The 12,950-nt window shown below is 26.2% G+C and overlaps 1 non-coding gene across 1 annotated transcript; it reads left to right on the forward strand.

The window, feature by feature from the left end:
• Positions 1-8,277: 8,277 nt before the first annotated feature.
• On the forward strand, positions 8,278-8,384 carry LOC131177050 (small nucleolar RNA R71). Its single transcript, XR_009146771.1, has one exon. It is a non-coding gene; the product is annotated as a small nucleolar RNA R71 (small nucleolar RNA).
• The last annotated feature ends 4,566 nt before the right edge of the window (positions 8,385-12,950 follow it).

Here is a 12,950-nt window from a genome sequence, read left to right on the forward strand (position 1 = left end):
TTCATTGGAGCATTGAATTTAAAAATTTTCTTCTAGGGTTTCATGCATCATGCCACATCTCTTATGTGCCTAATTAATTTCAATACTCAATTGTATATTAAAACACTTTTAATATGTATTAGGATCTATATTTGCCATTCAAGATTGTGAATTAACAAATTAATTCAATTAAACCCTAGTTTAAAAGAGGAGTTTGAGCATTAACCTCTTTGATGTACTATGGATGCAATTGGCACCTTTAGGAAGCACTTAGGACTCCAAATGTTGTCCCTCTAGCTTGTCCACACTAAGATCACCAATGGACAGCCCCCAAATCAGCTTCTCAAGCCTTGCCAACTAATTATAATTTGGATTTTTGCTTTTAGAGAGGTTGTTTGTGTGTATAGGACACTAGAAACAATTTCTAGCAATTTTAATTTAAAAGAATTTGTATTATTCTCTTTGAATTGATGAGAAAGCAAGAAGAGGAGAGGGAGAGAAAAGGTGCCGCCACACTTGAAACAAGAGAGAGTGTTATTTGTTTCTTCTTTTCTTTTCCCTTTTATAATTAGGTCAAGTAATCACTTACACCCTTTGTCACATGTCACCACCACATTGCACCTTTTTTTTAATTGACTTAATCACATTAAGTCAAGTGTCAAAGCTAGACTTAATCTTGACTTTGATCACCTTGCGTGATAGGAAGACAAATGGCAAACTTATATGATGCCATGTGTCACCATCTCATGGTGCCACATGTCACCATGTGAAATGACCAAATTACCCTTATATTGTAATTTTGAGTTCTCAATCCAAAATCATTATTTCTTATCTTCTAATCAATTTATATCAAATATAAATTAATTAATTAATCTTCAATAATTAATTTCTCACAATTAAATTCATATTTAAACACTTTAAATATAAATTTAACTTGTACTATACATCCAATAACTTAGATTTGGTTTCAAGCCATGCTAGGGACTTTGCAATCTTATTGCAAACCAAACCTATTTAATTAATCAATTAAACTCTTTAATTAATCAATTAAATCACATTTAACTTGGTGATTAACTTGTGTATGTGTGTGACTCACTAGGCTCATCACTAATTGGTAATGAGATATGATATCAACTCTTAATATCATCAGAACTCTTTCTTATAATGAATGATTTTTCTAAATCATTTTAGGCATCTCATAGACCATGGTTGACACCTAGCATAGCGTGCCATGGCCACTCAATCAGTAATAAGGAATACCTTAAATGAACCTATAATCATATATTACTACGCACTATAATCTCTCTATTACAAAATCCCAATTCGAGCTGGAGTCATGGTTTATGTCAAACCCCATTTGCTATGAATATTATGTTCTCTTTTAATTCCAGTTCTTGATGAATTAGATTTTCTTGTCAGAAACTCTTTTCTGACTAAATCTGTCTGTTCTGGCCAGGAACTTGAAACATCAAGAACAATTAAATGAACATAGGATTTTATCCCTATTTACTTAGGGTAACAGATTCCATCTTGATCAACACCTATCTCCATATATAACTTGTAGGAGCCAACACATGCCCATATACCCATACACAGTACAAGTATGAAAGCAGTATCAAACTCAAACCACCTATATACAAGATAACTGTGTTATCTCAAGTCTAAAGATTATATCTACTGATATGATATATGACAATGCATTGACAAGAGTAAACTCCATGTGCTTGTCATATGCGTCACTGGTTCGGCCTACTTATCATGTATAAGTGCCTATCATGTTTGTTATGTGGCATGAGACTTACCACTCCATCTTATTTATATCTCATATAAATACCTTAGGAATAAACATGATTACAGTATTTCTGAATAAGTCATGTCCTGTGTGAAGTATCTTCGATTGTGAACCAATTTATGATACTTTGTGCTAGAAATACTATCACTCATATTCTTAACAACATAAGAATAGAATTTCTAACAAAATATCAATGGACATTTTCTATTACACATAAATACATTATGTAAACGGAAAAGTGAAATTGCCTTTTATTAATAAAATATGTACAAGATACATACTAAATGATATACTCTAGGGCATACTACTAACAATTATATTTGCAATTTATCGTTAAAATTCTATTTTTATATAAAAATATAGTTAAGAGATAATTTATGCACTAAGATATAGATATTTAATTAAAATTTAAAAATAATTTTGATGAAAATTAATTATAATAAAATATAGATAATCAAAATATTAATTATAATTTTATTCGATATATAATTATAATGAAATAAGATATTCAAAGTTTAAGAAATATTAAATAAGAAATTTTAGAAAATTAATAATTAAATAAATATTAATTAGATATATTTAAAAAAATAAATTTTGAGAATGACAACTAATAACTTTGAAATAAATAATAAAATATAAAAAATATTTGAGCACATTTAGGTTAAATAAAAATACTTGGTGAAAGAAGAGTGTTTGATGTGTATCAAAAATCTCATATGATACTATATATTGACAAATAAATGAAAATCATTTAAATAAAAAATAATTTATAACTAAATATTATTGAATTGAAAAATGGTAACAAAAACATTTAAATTCAATTTTTTAAAAGTAAAATGTTTCTCATTTACTTGGCCATTTCAATTAAATGGTCATAAGTTGGCCATATGATAATAATAATAATAATAATAATAATAATAATAATAATAATAATAATAATAATAATAATAATAATAATAATAATAATAATAATAATAATAATAATAAGCATTAATTAATTTTAGAAAAGTTAAATAAAAATAATATTAAATTATTAACATAAAAAATAATATATACTAATTATAAATTAGTCAAATCTCTATATTTTATTTTTAAAACTTTTTATGTAGACTACACTTTTGTCTCTCAAAATTTTTAAGAAAGATTTTATAATAAAAAATATAATAATACAATAAAAATATTTGTTAAATATATGAAATAATTTAAGATTGAATTATATGATAGTTAATTATTAGATCACAAATTAATGATTAATTTTTTTAAACTAATGGTCATCAATTATCTATTATTATTATTATTATTATTATTATTATTATTATGGAGGGTAACATTTGGTAAATAATATTTTTATAAAAATGAATTTATAAAAAAATAATATAAATAATTTTTAAAAATTATATTTAATCATAAAATATCTTAATTTTTAAAAATCAAAATCAAAAAATAATAATTTAAATCATAAATATTAAAGTAATATTATAAATAATAATAATAATTATAGGAGAAATAAAAAAAATTAGTATTTATAAAATAATATAAATAATTTGTAAATACTACATTTAATTACTAAATGTTTTAATTTTTTTAAAAATAGTAATTTGAATCATAAATGCTAAGGTAATATTATAAATAATAATGGTAATTAAAAGAGAAATAAAAAAATTAAATAATAATTGATATAAAGGAGAGTATTTATTATTAATTATGAAATCATAAATTAATAGTCAATGTTCCTTAAATTAATGGTCATCAATTACCTTTCATTATTATTATTATTATTATTATTATTATTATTATTATTATTATTATTATTATTATTATTATTATTATTATTATTATTATTATTATCACTAAACATATCATGTGATAAATAATATTTTATATAAATGAATTTATAAAAAAAAATAATATAAATAAATTTTAAGTATATGAATTTATAAAAAAAATAATATAAATAAATTTTAAGTATTATATTTAATCATAAAAGGTCTTAATTTTTTTAAAAATAAGAATTTAAAGAAAATAATATTTTAACTAATAAATGTTAAAGTAGTATTATAAATAATAATAATAATTAAAAGAAGAATTAAAAATTAAATAATAATTAGTATTTATAGAATAATATAAATAATTTATAAATATTGTATTTAATTACAAAATGTCTTAATTTTTAAAAAATTAAATTTTTAAAAAATAATAATTTAAATCATAAATTTTAAGATATTATTTAAATAACAATAATAATTAAGAGATAAATAAAAATTTAAATAATAATTAGTATAAAAGAGAATATTTATAGAAAGTGACACGTGATAATTTTTTAAGAAAAGTGTTGCAATTTTTCTGTGAATACATTTCTATTATATATATATATATATATATATATATATATATATAATAATTGTATATTACAACTTTTAGGAAATATAAAAAAATAGTCATCAATAAATTTAATTAAAAATTACCAATTAGTATAAATATGATAGATTTAAAATCTTACCTCCTCTTGAATTTATTTTATAAAAATATGGACCATTTCTTTATCAAAAAGTGAAAATACAACATATATAAAATTAGTATATGTTTTTATTTGATAAAATTAATAAATTAGTTCAATTAATTCTTAATTTTTTCTTTCTCTAATTAAATTGAACCATTCAAGTTTTATAATAATAATAATAACAACAACAATAATAATAGCTATTTATTATAATATTCAACTCAACTCAACTAAGCCTTTATCCCAAAAATTTGGGGTCGGCTATATGGATTCGTTTTTTCCACTCTGAACGATTTTGGGTTAAATCCTCAGAAATGTGTAATGCTTCTAAGTCATGTTGTACTACTCTCCTCCAAGTTAATTTAGGTCTACCCCTTTTTTTCTTTCTATCCTCTAACCTAATGTGCTCTACTTGTCTAACTGGAGCCTCCGTATGTCTACGCTTCACATGACCAAACCACCTCAATCTCCCTTCTCTCAACTTATCTTCAATTGGCACCACTCCTACCTTTTCTCTGATACTCTCATTACGGACTTTATCTAATCTAGTATGGCCACTCATCCACCTTAACATTCTCATCTCTGCAACTCTTATCTTAGATGCATACGACTCTTTCAGTGCCCAACACTCACTATTTATTATAATACTAAAGTGTAAAAATTAAATAATTTGTACCTTATATATGCATAATTAGAAAATTAATAACTTAATCATAATTTAAAGAAATTAATAATTAATTAATAAAAAATAAAACTTCAATGGGGCAAGTGTGTGTATATATATATATATATATATAATTTTTTCTAAATAATAATAAAATAATATAATATGATTAATAATAATATTAGTTGTTTATTAATTATACTATAAAAATATCAAAAAAATAACGAAAATTGAATATTAACATAAATTTCTTATTTTTCATTACTATGAAAATAAAATTTTATTTCATTTTTTCATAATTCATTTTATATATATATAACATTCAATATATAATTAAAAATATATTTTTATTAAATATGTGTTAAAGTAAAATAAAATCAAGGTAAATTAAAATTTATTAAATATATAAAAAAGAGAGAGATGACAAATTATTTAACTCTATGTGATAGGAGGACAAAGTATTTAACTCCATGTGATAATTTTTATAGTATAATTCTAAATTATTTTGTAAATTTTAAGTTGTATAATTCTTAAATTTTTATAATTCAATGAAATAATAAAAAATTTAAGAATCCTTAATTGAGAAATTTATAAATTTTTGAAATATATCTACTATTTTTAATTAGTTAGTCATAAAAATTATGGTAATAATGAAGATATTTAAAAGAAAATTAGAATTAAATAAAAATGAAATTAAATACTTAAATTACTTATATTAAATATTATAATTGTTAAATATAATAATTTTTATATAGTAAGTGCCACGTGACAGCGCTAAAATTTAGAGTGCCACGTGGTAACAGTAAGAGAAAATCTCCTTGCTTTATATATGTGTGTGTGTGTGTGTGTGTGTGTGTGTGGCAAGGCAATAAATTCAATTTAATATTGCCACTTGGCATATTACAACTTTTAGGAAATATAGAAAAATATTTATCAATAAATGTAATTAAAAATTACCAATTAGTATAAATATGATAGATTTAAAATCTTATCTCATTTTGAATTTGTTTTATAAAAATATGGACCACTTTTTTATCAGAAAGTAAAAATGCAACATATATAAAATTAATATATATTTTTATTAGGTAAAATTAATAAATTAATTAAATTAATTTTTAATTTGTTCTTTCTCTAATTAAATTGAACTTTTCGGGTATTTATAATAATCATAATAACAATAGCAATAATAATAGCTATTTATTATAGTATTAAAATGTAATAATTAAATAATTTGTAATTTATATATGTAAAATTAGAAAATTAATAACTTAAACATAATTTAAAGAAATTATATAATTAATTAATAAAAAATAAAATTTCAAGTGGGGACAGGTGCATATATATATATATATATATATATATATATATATATATATATATATATATAAAATTTTTCTAAATAATAATAAAACAATATAATATGATTAATACTAATATTAGTTATTTATTAATTATACTATAAAGAATATCAAAAAAATAATGAAAATTGAATATTAACATAAATTTCTTATTTTTCATTACTATGAAAATAAAATTTTATTTCATTTTTTCATAATTTATTATATATATATATATATAACATTCAATATATAATTAAAAATATATTTTTATTAAATATGTGTTAAAATAAAATAAAATAAAATCATGGTAAATTAAAATTTATTAAATATATAAAAAAAGAGAAAGATGACAAATTATTTAACTCCATGTGATAAGAGGATAAAATATTTAGCTCCATGTGATAATTTTTATAGTATAATTCTAAATTATTTTATTAATTTTAAGATGTATAATTCTTAAATTTTTATAATTAAATGAAATAATAAAAAATTTAAGAATCCTTAAATGAAAAATTTATAAATTTTTGAAATATATCTACTATTTTTAATTAGTTAGCCATAAAAATTATGGTAATAATGGTTATAGTAAAGATATTTAAAAGAAAATTAGAATTAAATAAAAAATGGAATTAAATACTTAATATAAAAAATAATAATTACTTACATTAATTATTATAATTGTTAAATATAATAATTTTTATATAGTAAGTACCACGTGACAGTACTAAAATTTAGAGTGCCACGTGGTAATAGTAAGAGAAAACCTCATTGCTTTATATATATATATAATTGGTATATGTGGCAATGAAATAAATTCAATTTAATATTGCCATTTGGCATAAATGTATTGGTTTTAGAATCTTATGTGATAGCCTAGGAGAAAACTTGACTATTTTAAATATTGTTACGTGGCATAAATATAAAGGTTTTGGAATCCTATATGGCAGCACCAAAGAAAAATCTGTCTGTTATATATGTGTGTGTGTGCGCGCGCAGAACCCGCTTTTGTTGACAGATTTTGGCCAACAAATTAAGTCGATACTGACCATTAAGTAAGTATCAGTATTTAATAAATGAATTTTAATTTAATAATTAATTATCAGAATCATTTATAAGACTATATAATTTTAAATTTAAACTTCAATTAAAATTTAATAAACTTAAAAAATATATAGTGATATTTATATTAATTTTATATTAATAAAAACAAATAATATAATTCGGTTTACATGATTAGTGAATTATGCAACTCAAAATAGATGGAGAGACCTTATCAATTATAAGAAAGTATTTAATTAAATTGCGCAGAAATTTCTAAGTAGGATGTGTACATTTTCAATTTTTATTAATTTGGTTTGTTTTTTCATTTTAGCTTCTTAACCGATCAAAAAAGTTTGTTGTGAGTTTAGGTAAAAATGGCAATAGATAAAGTACCAACGAAAATTATTTTATCTATACCCAAATTCTAATTAATATTTTTAATACTCGAATTTGTTTCAAATTGGATTAAAATTTATCTTAAACTACCCAAAACCATTCTAAACCAAATTAATATTACTTGGTTAAAAGCTCTACTTTTGTTGCAAGCAATTTCAAACTATTTGTTCAGATAACAACCCTTACCCTTTCTGAATGGGTATGGAATGTTTATATTTCCGCAATGGTCTGTACAGTTAAGCATTGCAATAGGCGTCTCTGCTATTGCCGGCTGAATATTTAGCAATGGTGCCAAACTGAAAGGACGATAATAAGTAGCTGAGTCAACTGATCAAATCTTGCATTCATGTAGCTAACTGAGTCAAGTTCATAAATACAAGCCTTCTTTGGCTCAATTGCTCTAGGATTTCCCTCTAAATGGGTGTTATGAGCAATATTCTCTAATAGATCATAGCATTCTTCACTTGTCATTCTCATCAAATCTCCTCCTGCTTGTGAATCAATTGTATTTCTTATGGCTGGAGTAACTCTGGGGTAGAAATTCTGAACAATCATCCATTTGGGTATTTCATGATGAGGACACTGCCTTTCAAGCTCCTTAAATCTCATCCAAGATTCATACAAAGTTTCATCATCCCTTGGTTTAAAAGCTACCATCAAATTTCTCAAATTAGTGGTCTTCCTAGGTGGGAAAAACTGAGATAGAAAAGCTTGAGATAGCTGCTCCCAAGTAGCTATAGTAGCTTATGGAAGTGAGTCATACCACTCTAATACTAAATCCCAAAGAGAGAATGGGAATAAGATCAACCGAATCACTTCATCTGAAACTCCAGGCTGTCTTTGAGTGCCACATATCATCAAAAATTTCTTCAAATGAGAATGAGGATTTTCAAGTGGACTATCTCCAAATTGTGAATTCTGAACCATTTGAATGAGACCAGTCATTAACTCAAATTGATTAGCTCCAATGATAGGTCTACTATCTCTCACATCAACACATCTAGGAAAAGCATAATCTAACATAGATCTTATCTAAGGATCATTTTGATTAACAACTTCATTCTGCCTGTTTTGCTCATTTCCTCCATTATTTCCACCAATAGCTCTATTTTGATTCTCCACATTTTCAATTTTCTCCTCTTGGTCAAACCCTTGTTGTTCTTCTTTTTCTGCTTCCTTTCTCCTTTTAGATTCCTTTTTGTTAGTTCGATAGAATTTTTCAATTTCAGGGTTGAACAATAATTGAGTAGCACTTGTGCTTTTTAATCGTCTCATAAACAAGAAAAGTACCTGAAAAACACAAGGAATAGCAGTGAAAATAAAAGAAAATAAAAATTCTAATAAGCTTAAAACAATTAAAATCCAACTTAAAACCAAACAATTCCCCGGCAATGTCGCCAAAAACTTGATGTTAGCTGTGGAATAGCTTCCGCAAGTGCACGAATCACAGTAGTATAGTTTTAAAAATATCGTTCCCACAGTGAATTGTGCTTAAATTGAATTAAAGGAATAAGCTAATTATAGTAGTAAAATTTAAAGATATTAAAAATGAAATTTGAAATTAAAATTGGTATTTGAGGAATTTAAGCTAAATCAAACAATTAACTAAATTAATTAAACTATATTACCAAAATTTAAATTGAAATTGCTAATTATGAAATTGGGAGGAATTAAATCTAAATTCAATAAAAATTAAAGTGATTCTAGAGATAGGGTTTTCAATATTGTTTGCATATGGTTTGTCCCCAATTTAGCCAAACACATGAGAATTGCAATTTTGAAGGAAATCAATTCTTAGTTCTTTGAAACCTTTTTCAAGAGCTTCAAAGTTGGTATTCATCAAATCAAACCCTGTTTTCACAGTATTTCAAACCTGACAAAAACCCAATTAAAGCTCTAATTGATGTTGAAAGTCCCCTTAATCCTCTTAGCTTATCTCTAACACCAAGAAAATAAAGTTTATTGCAAGATTATCTATCCCAAACATTCACTTTTCAGTCCATCTGTCAAGGATTAAAACCCAACTTAATGAGGGCCCATTCATCAAGCAAGGCAACAAACTCACAAGCAATAAATTAAAATGCAGCAAATCTCATTTAAATGACTAAATCAGTTCAAAAACCACAATACAAAGTAATATTTACAAACCCATCTCTAGAATCTCAAGGATCTACTCACAAATCATGGTTTCAAGACAAACTCAAGTATAAAAATGAAGAAATAATGAAAATCTAAGCTAAGGGAAAGAAAAACCCAGTAAAATGATGAAGAATCTACTGCTGGAGTGTTGCAGAAGGCGTCCTCTGCTGCTGCCAAAAACCGATCTCACATGCTCCTCTTCCTCTCTCTCTCTCTTGTAAAATTTCCCTATTTTTCTCCTTACGGAAAGAGAGAGAAAAAGGTGTTTATATATGGTGCAAAGGTCTGCCCTATAATGGGTTAAAAAGACAGAAGATTCTGGAGAAAATGATGTGTTAAATCAGAAGGACGAAAGTGCCACGTCAGTAAATTTTTATTAAAATGTCACAAGCTGAGTCGGTTGTGTTGCGCCTTGTATTGCAAGTTGTGTAACTTTTTTCCCGAGAAAAACTTCATATCTGACAATGACACAACCTGTAACACCCCTATTTGCAAAGCCTGGTATATTTCACTATTTCGGTGACCGGTGTCGGTCCGGACAATTAAGGGGATTAGAATCACACTTAAGACAACTTGAGAAGCCATAAATACAAATAATTAGTAATTGCCAATTAGTTAAGTATGAAAAAGAAAAACAAAACATAAGAAGTTAAACGAGCTGAGAGTCACAGCGATGGGTGACCTCCTCGGGAAGGATTGTGAAGTCGATTTAAACTCAAATTTCGAATCGTAAAATGTAACGCCGTGGTCCTTAAGACTATTGCGAACACAGTGGAAAAGAGAAAATCATGAAAAAGAACTGTTAAGCCAGTCAAATAATTAGGTCAGGGATCCGGAAGAAATATTGAATTATTTGCAAACCGGGTTGAACCGGCGAGGGGCAATTTGGTCAATTGACCCCGAGAGCTGACTCCTGACCTAACTGTCAAATAAAATCTGAGAAAAGAAAATTTCAGAATCGGGAATTAAATTAAAGAACTAATGGAAAAATAAATTAAAAAAAAAGAAGAGAAAATGGAAAAGTGGAAATTGGTGACATCATGCATGACATCATGCATGATGCAATAAACAAAATAATTAAAAATTAATTATGGGATAAATTTGGTCTTCCAAAAGGATAAATTTGATAAAAGAAAAGAAAAAAAAATGCAAAAGGCCATTTTTCTTCAACCTTGCCGTTCTCTCTCTCTCTCACCCTCTCCCTCACCGAACTCCATTAAAGCTCATTTTGAGCTTGAAGAAACCCTAATTCCCACCATAGAAACCCTACTCTCCATCACTAAATCTTGTATCTAGACCTTGAAGAGGAGATTGAGCAAGAAAAAAAAAAGAAAAGAAAGAAGAAATTGGGTTATTGAAATTCAAAGTTGAGGTAAGCTAATTACTTTGGAATTTTGAGTTTAATACATGTGTTTATGATTGAAGGAACTTGGAAATATGCTTAAATGAAAAGAAAATTTTTGTTGAGGGACCAAAGTTGAATTTCGGCCAGCTAGGGTTAATGGGTGTATATATGTGTTTTGATTGAATTAGTAGAATAGGTGAGCTTGAATGAGTTAAGTAAGCATGTGTATAGGTGTTTAATTAGCTAAATGCAATAAATGGCATGAACTAGGGTTTTGGCATTTAGGGTTTTGGAGGCAAAAATGTGAGAATTAGTCAAATGGTGTGTTTGACCTTGTTTGAGATGAAAAATGGTCATTTGTGACCAATTGAGATGTGTTGGAAGTGTTAGAAGTGAGTTTAAATTCGGACTGAAAATGGCCATGCTACAGGCAGCAGGACCAAGGTCCCTTTGAGGGACCAAAACTGAAAATTTACAAGTCCAATTGGTATGAGACCAATTGAGAATGAAAATAGACACAAAATGGAACATTTTTCATTTAGGAATCAGGCCCAAAAAGTGACCAAAACCTAGTGAACAAATTGATCAAATCCGGATTTATACAGTCTGACCTGTATAAAAATGACCAAATGAACAGTGTTTGTTCATTTGGCCATAACTTAGGCTTGGTAAGTCTAAATGACCTGAAATTTTATCAGTGGATAGCTAAGATATAGAACTAAAACTTTCATGAAGAATACAAACCCAAATTATGCCCTTAACCAAGTTAGTTGGCCACCCAAAATTGGTGACCTAAAACTGCCAGAACCAGTTTGGTTCTCAGAAATCTGGGTTAAGTCCAATCCGGCAGCCATGATTCAAATGGCTATAACTTGAGCTACAAAACTTAAAATGGAGTGATTCAAAAAAGAGAATAAAGTTAAGACAATAGAGAACATTTTCTAAGAAGAAAGTTTTTGCCAAATTCTAACAGCAAAATGACCAATGGAACAGTGCAACATAAGACACTAAAACTGAAAATTTACAAATTTGCCTAAAAGACTTAGATTTTGAGTAAACAACCAAAACTAACAAATTTAGTAACCAAAATGTGGTATGTGGGTGAAGTTGAAATTCCCATACCTATTAAGTCTTAGAAAGTCAACAAATTGACTTGAATAGTGCTGTGAATAGTAACCCCGAAGCACAAAGTTTAAAGAACATCAAGTTTAGCATATATAAGCTAGATAAAAGTGAATTTGAATTTATTTTTAGGTTTATAATGAGTTATGATACTGAAACACTGTGAAACTGTGTATTTCAGTTGAAAAGAACACCGGAAAAGAACCCGAGAAATCGAGTCAAGGCCAAGAGGCGACTCGCTTAAGGTTTGTGCACAACGTAGAATTTCTATAAATTTTCTTCTGCATATTGTTTTGAATAATTTGAAATATTGAATTGTGACATTATTGGGATGAAATATTTATTATGCTTTTGATTTAAATTGTTGAAAGTTATTTATGTATATTTGAGATGGCATAAATGTTTAGTAAATTGTTAAGATAAGTTTTGAAACCACAGTGTCATGACCATATATTTGAACACCTCACTAGCATGACTAGTGGGGGTAATCAGTTTCGAATTTTGATTCCTTCTCTGGTTGAAGTGTTGAGGTGTGTGCCAGTAGAAGAAGAAATTGAATGGATATCCATATATTTGAGCTAGCTAGCCTTGTGATGTGACTTCTCCTTAGCCTCTGGCTATTGAGATTATAT

Source organism: Hevea brasiliensis, unplaced genomic scaffold, assembly GCF_030052815.1.
Source record: "Hevea brasiliensis isolate MT/VB/25A 57/8 unplaced genomic scaffold, ASM3005281v1 Scaf311, whole genome shotgun sequence".
Lineage (NCBI taxonomy): Eukaryota > Viridiplantae > Streptophyta > Magnoliopsida > Malpighiales > Euphorbiaceae > Hevea > Hevea brasiliensis.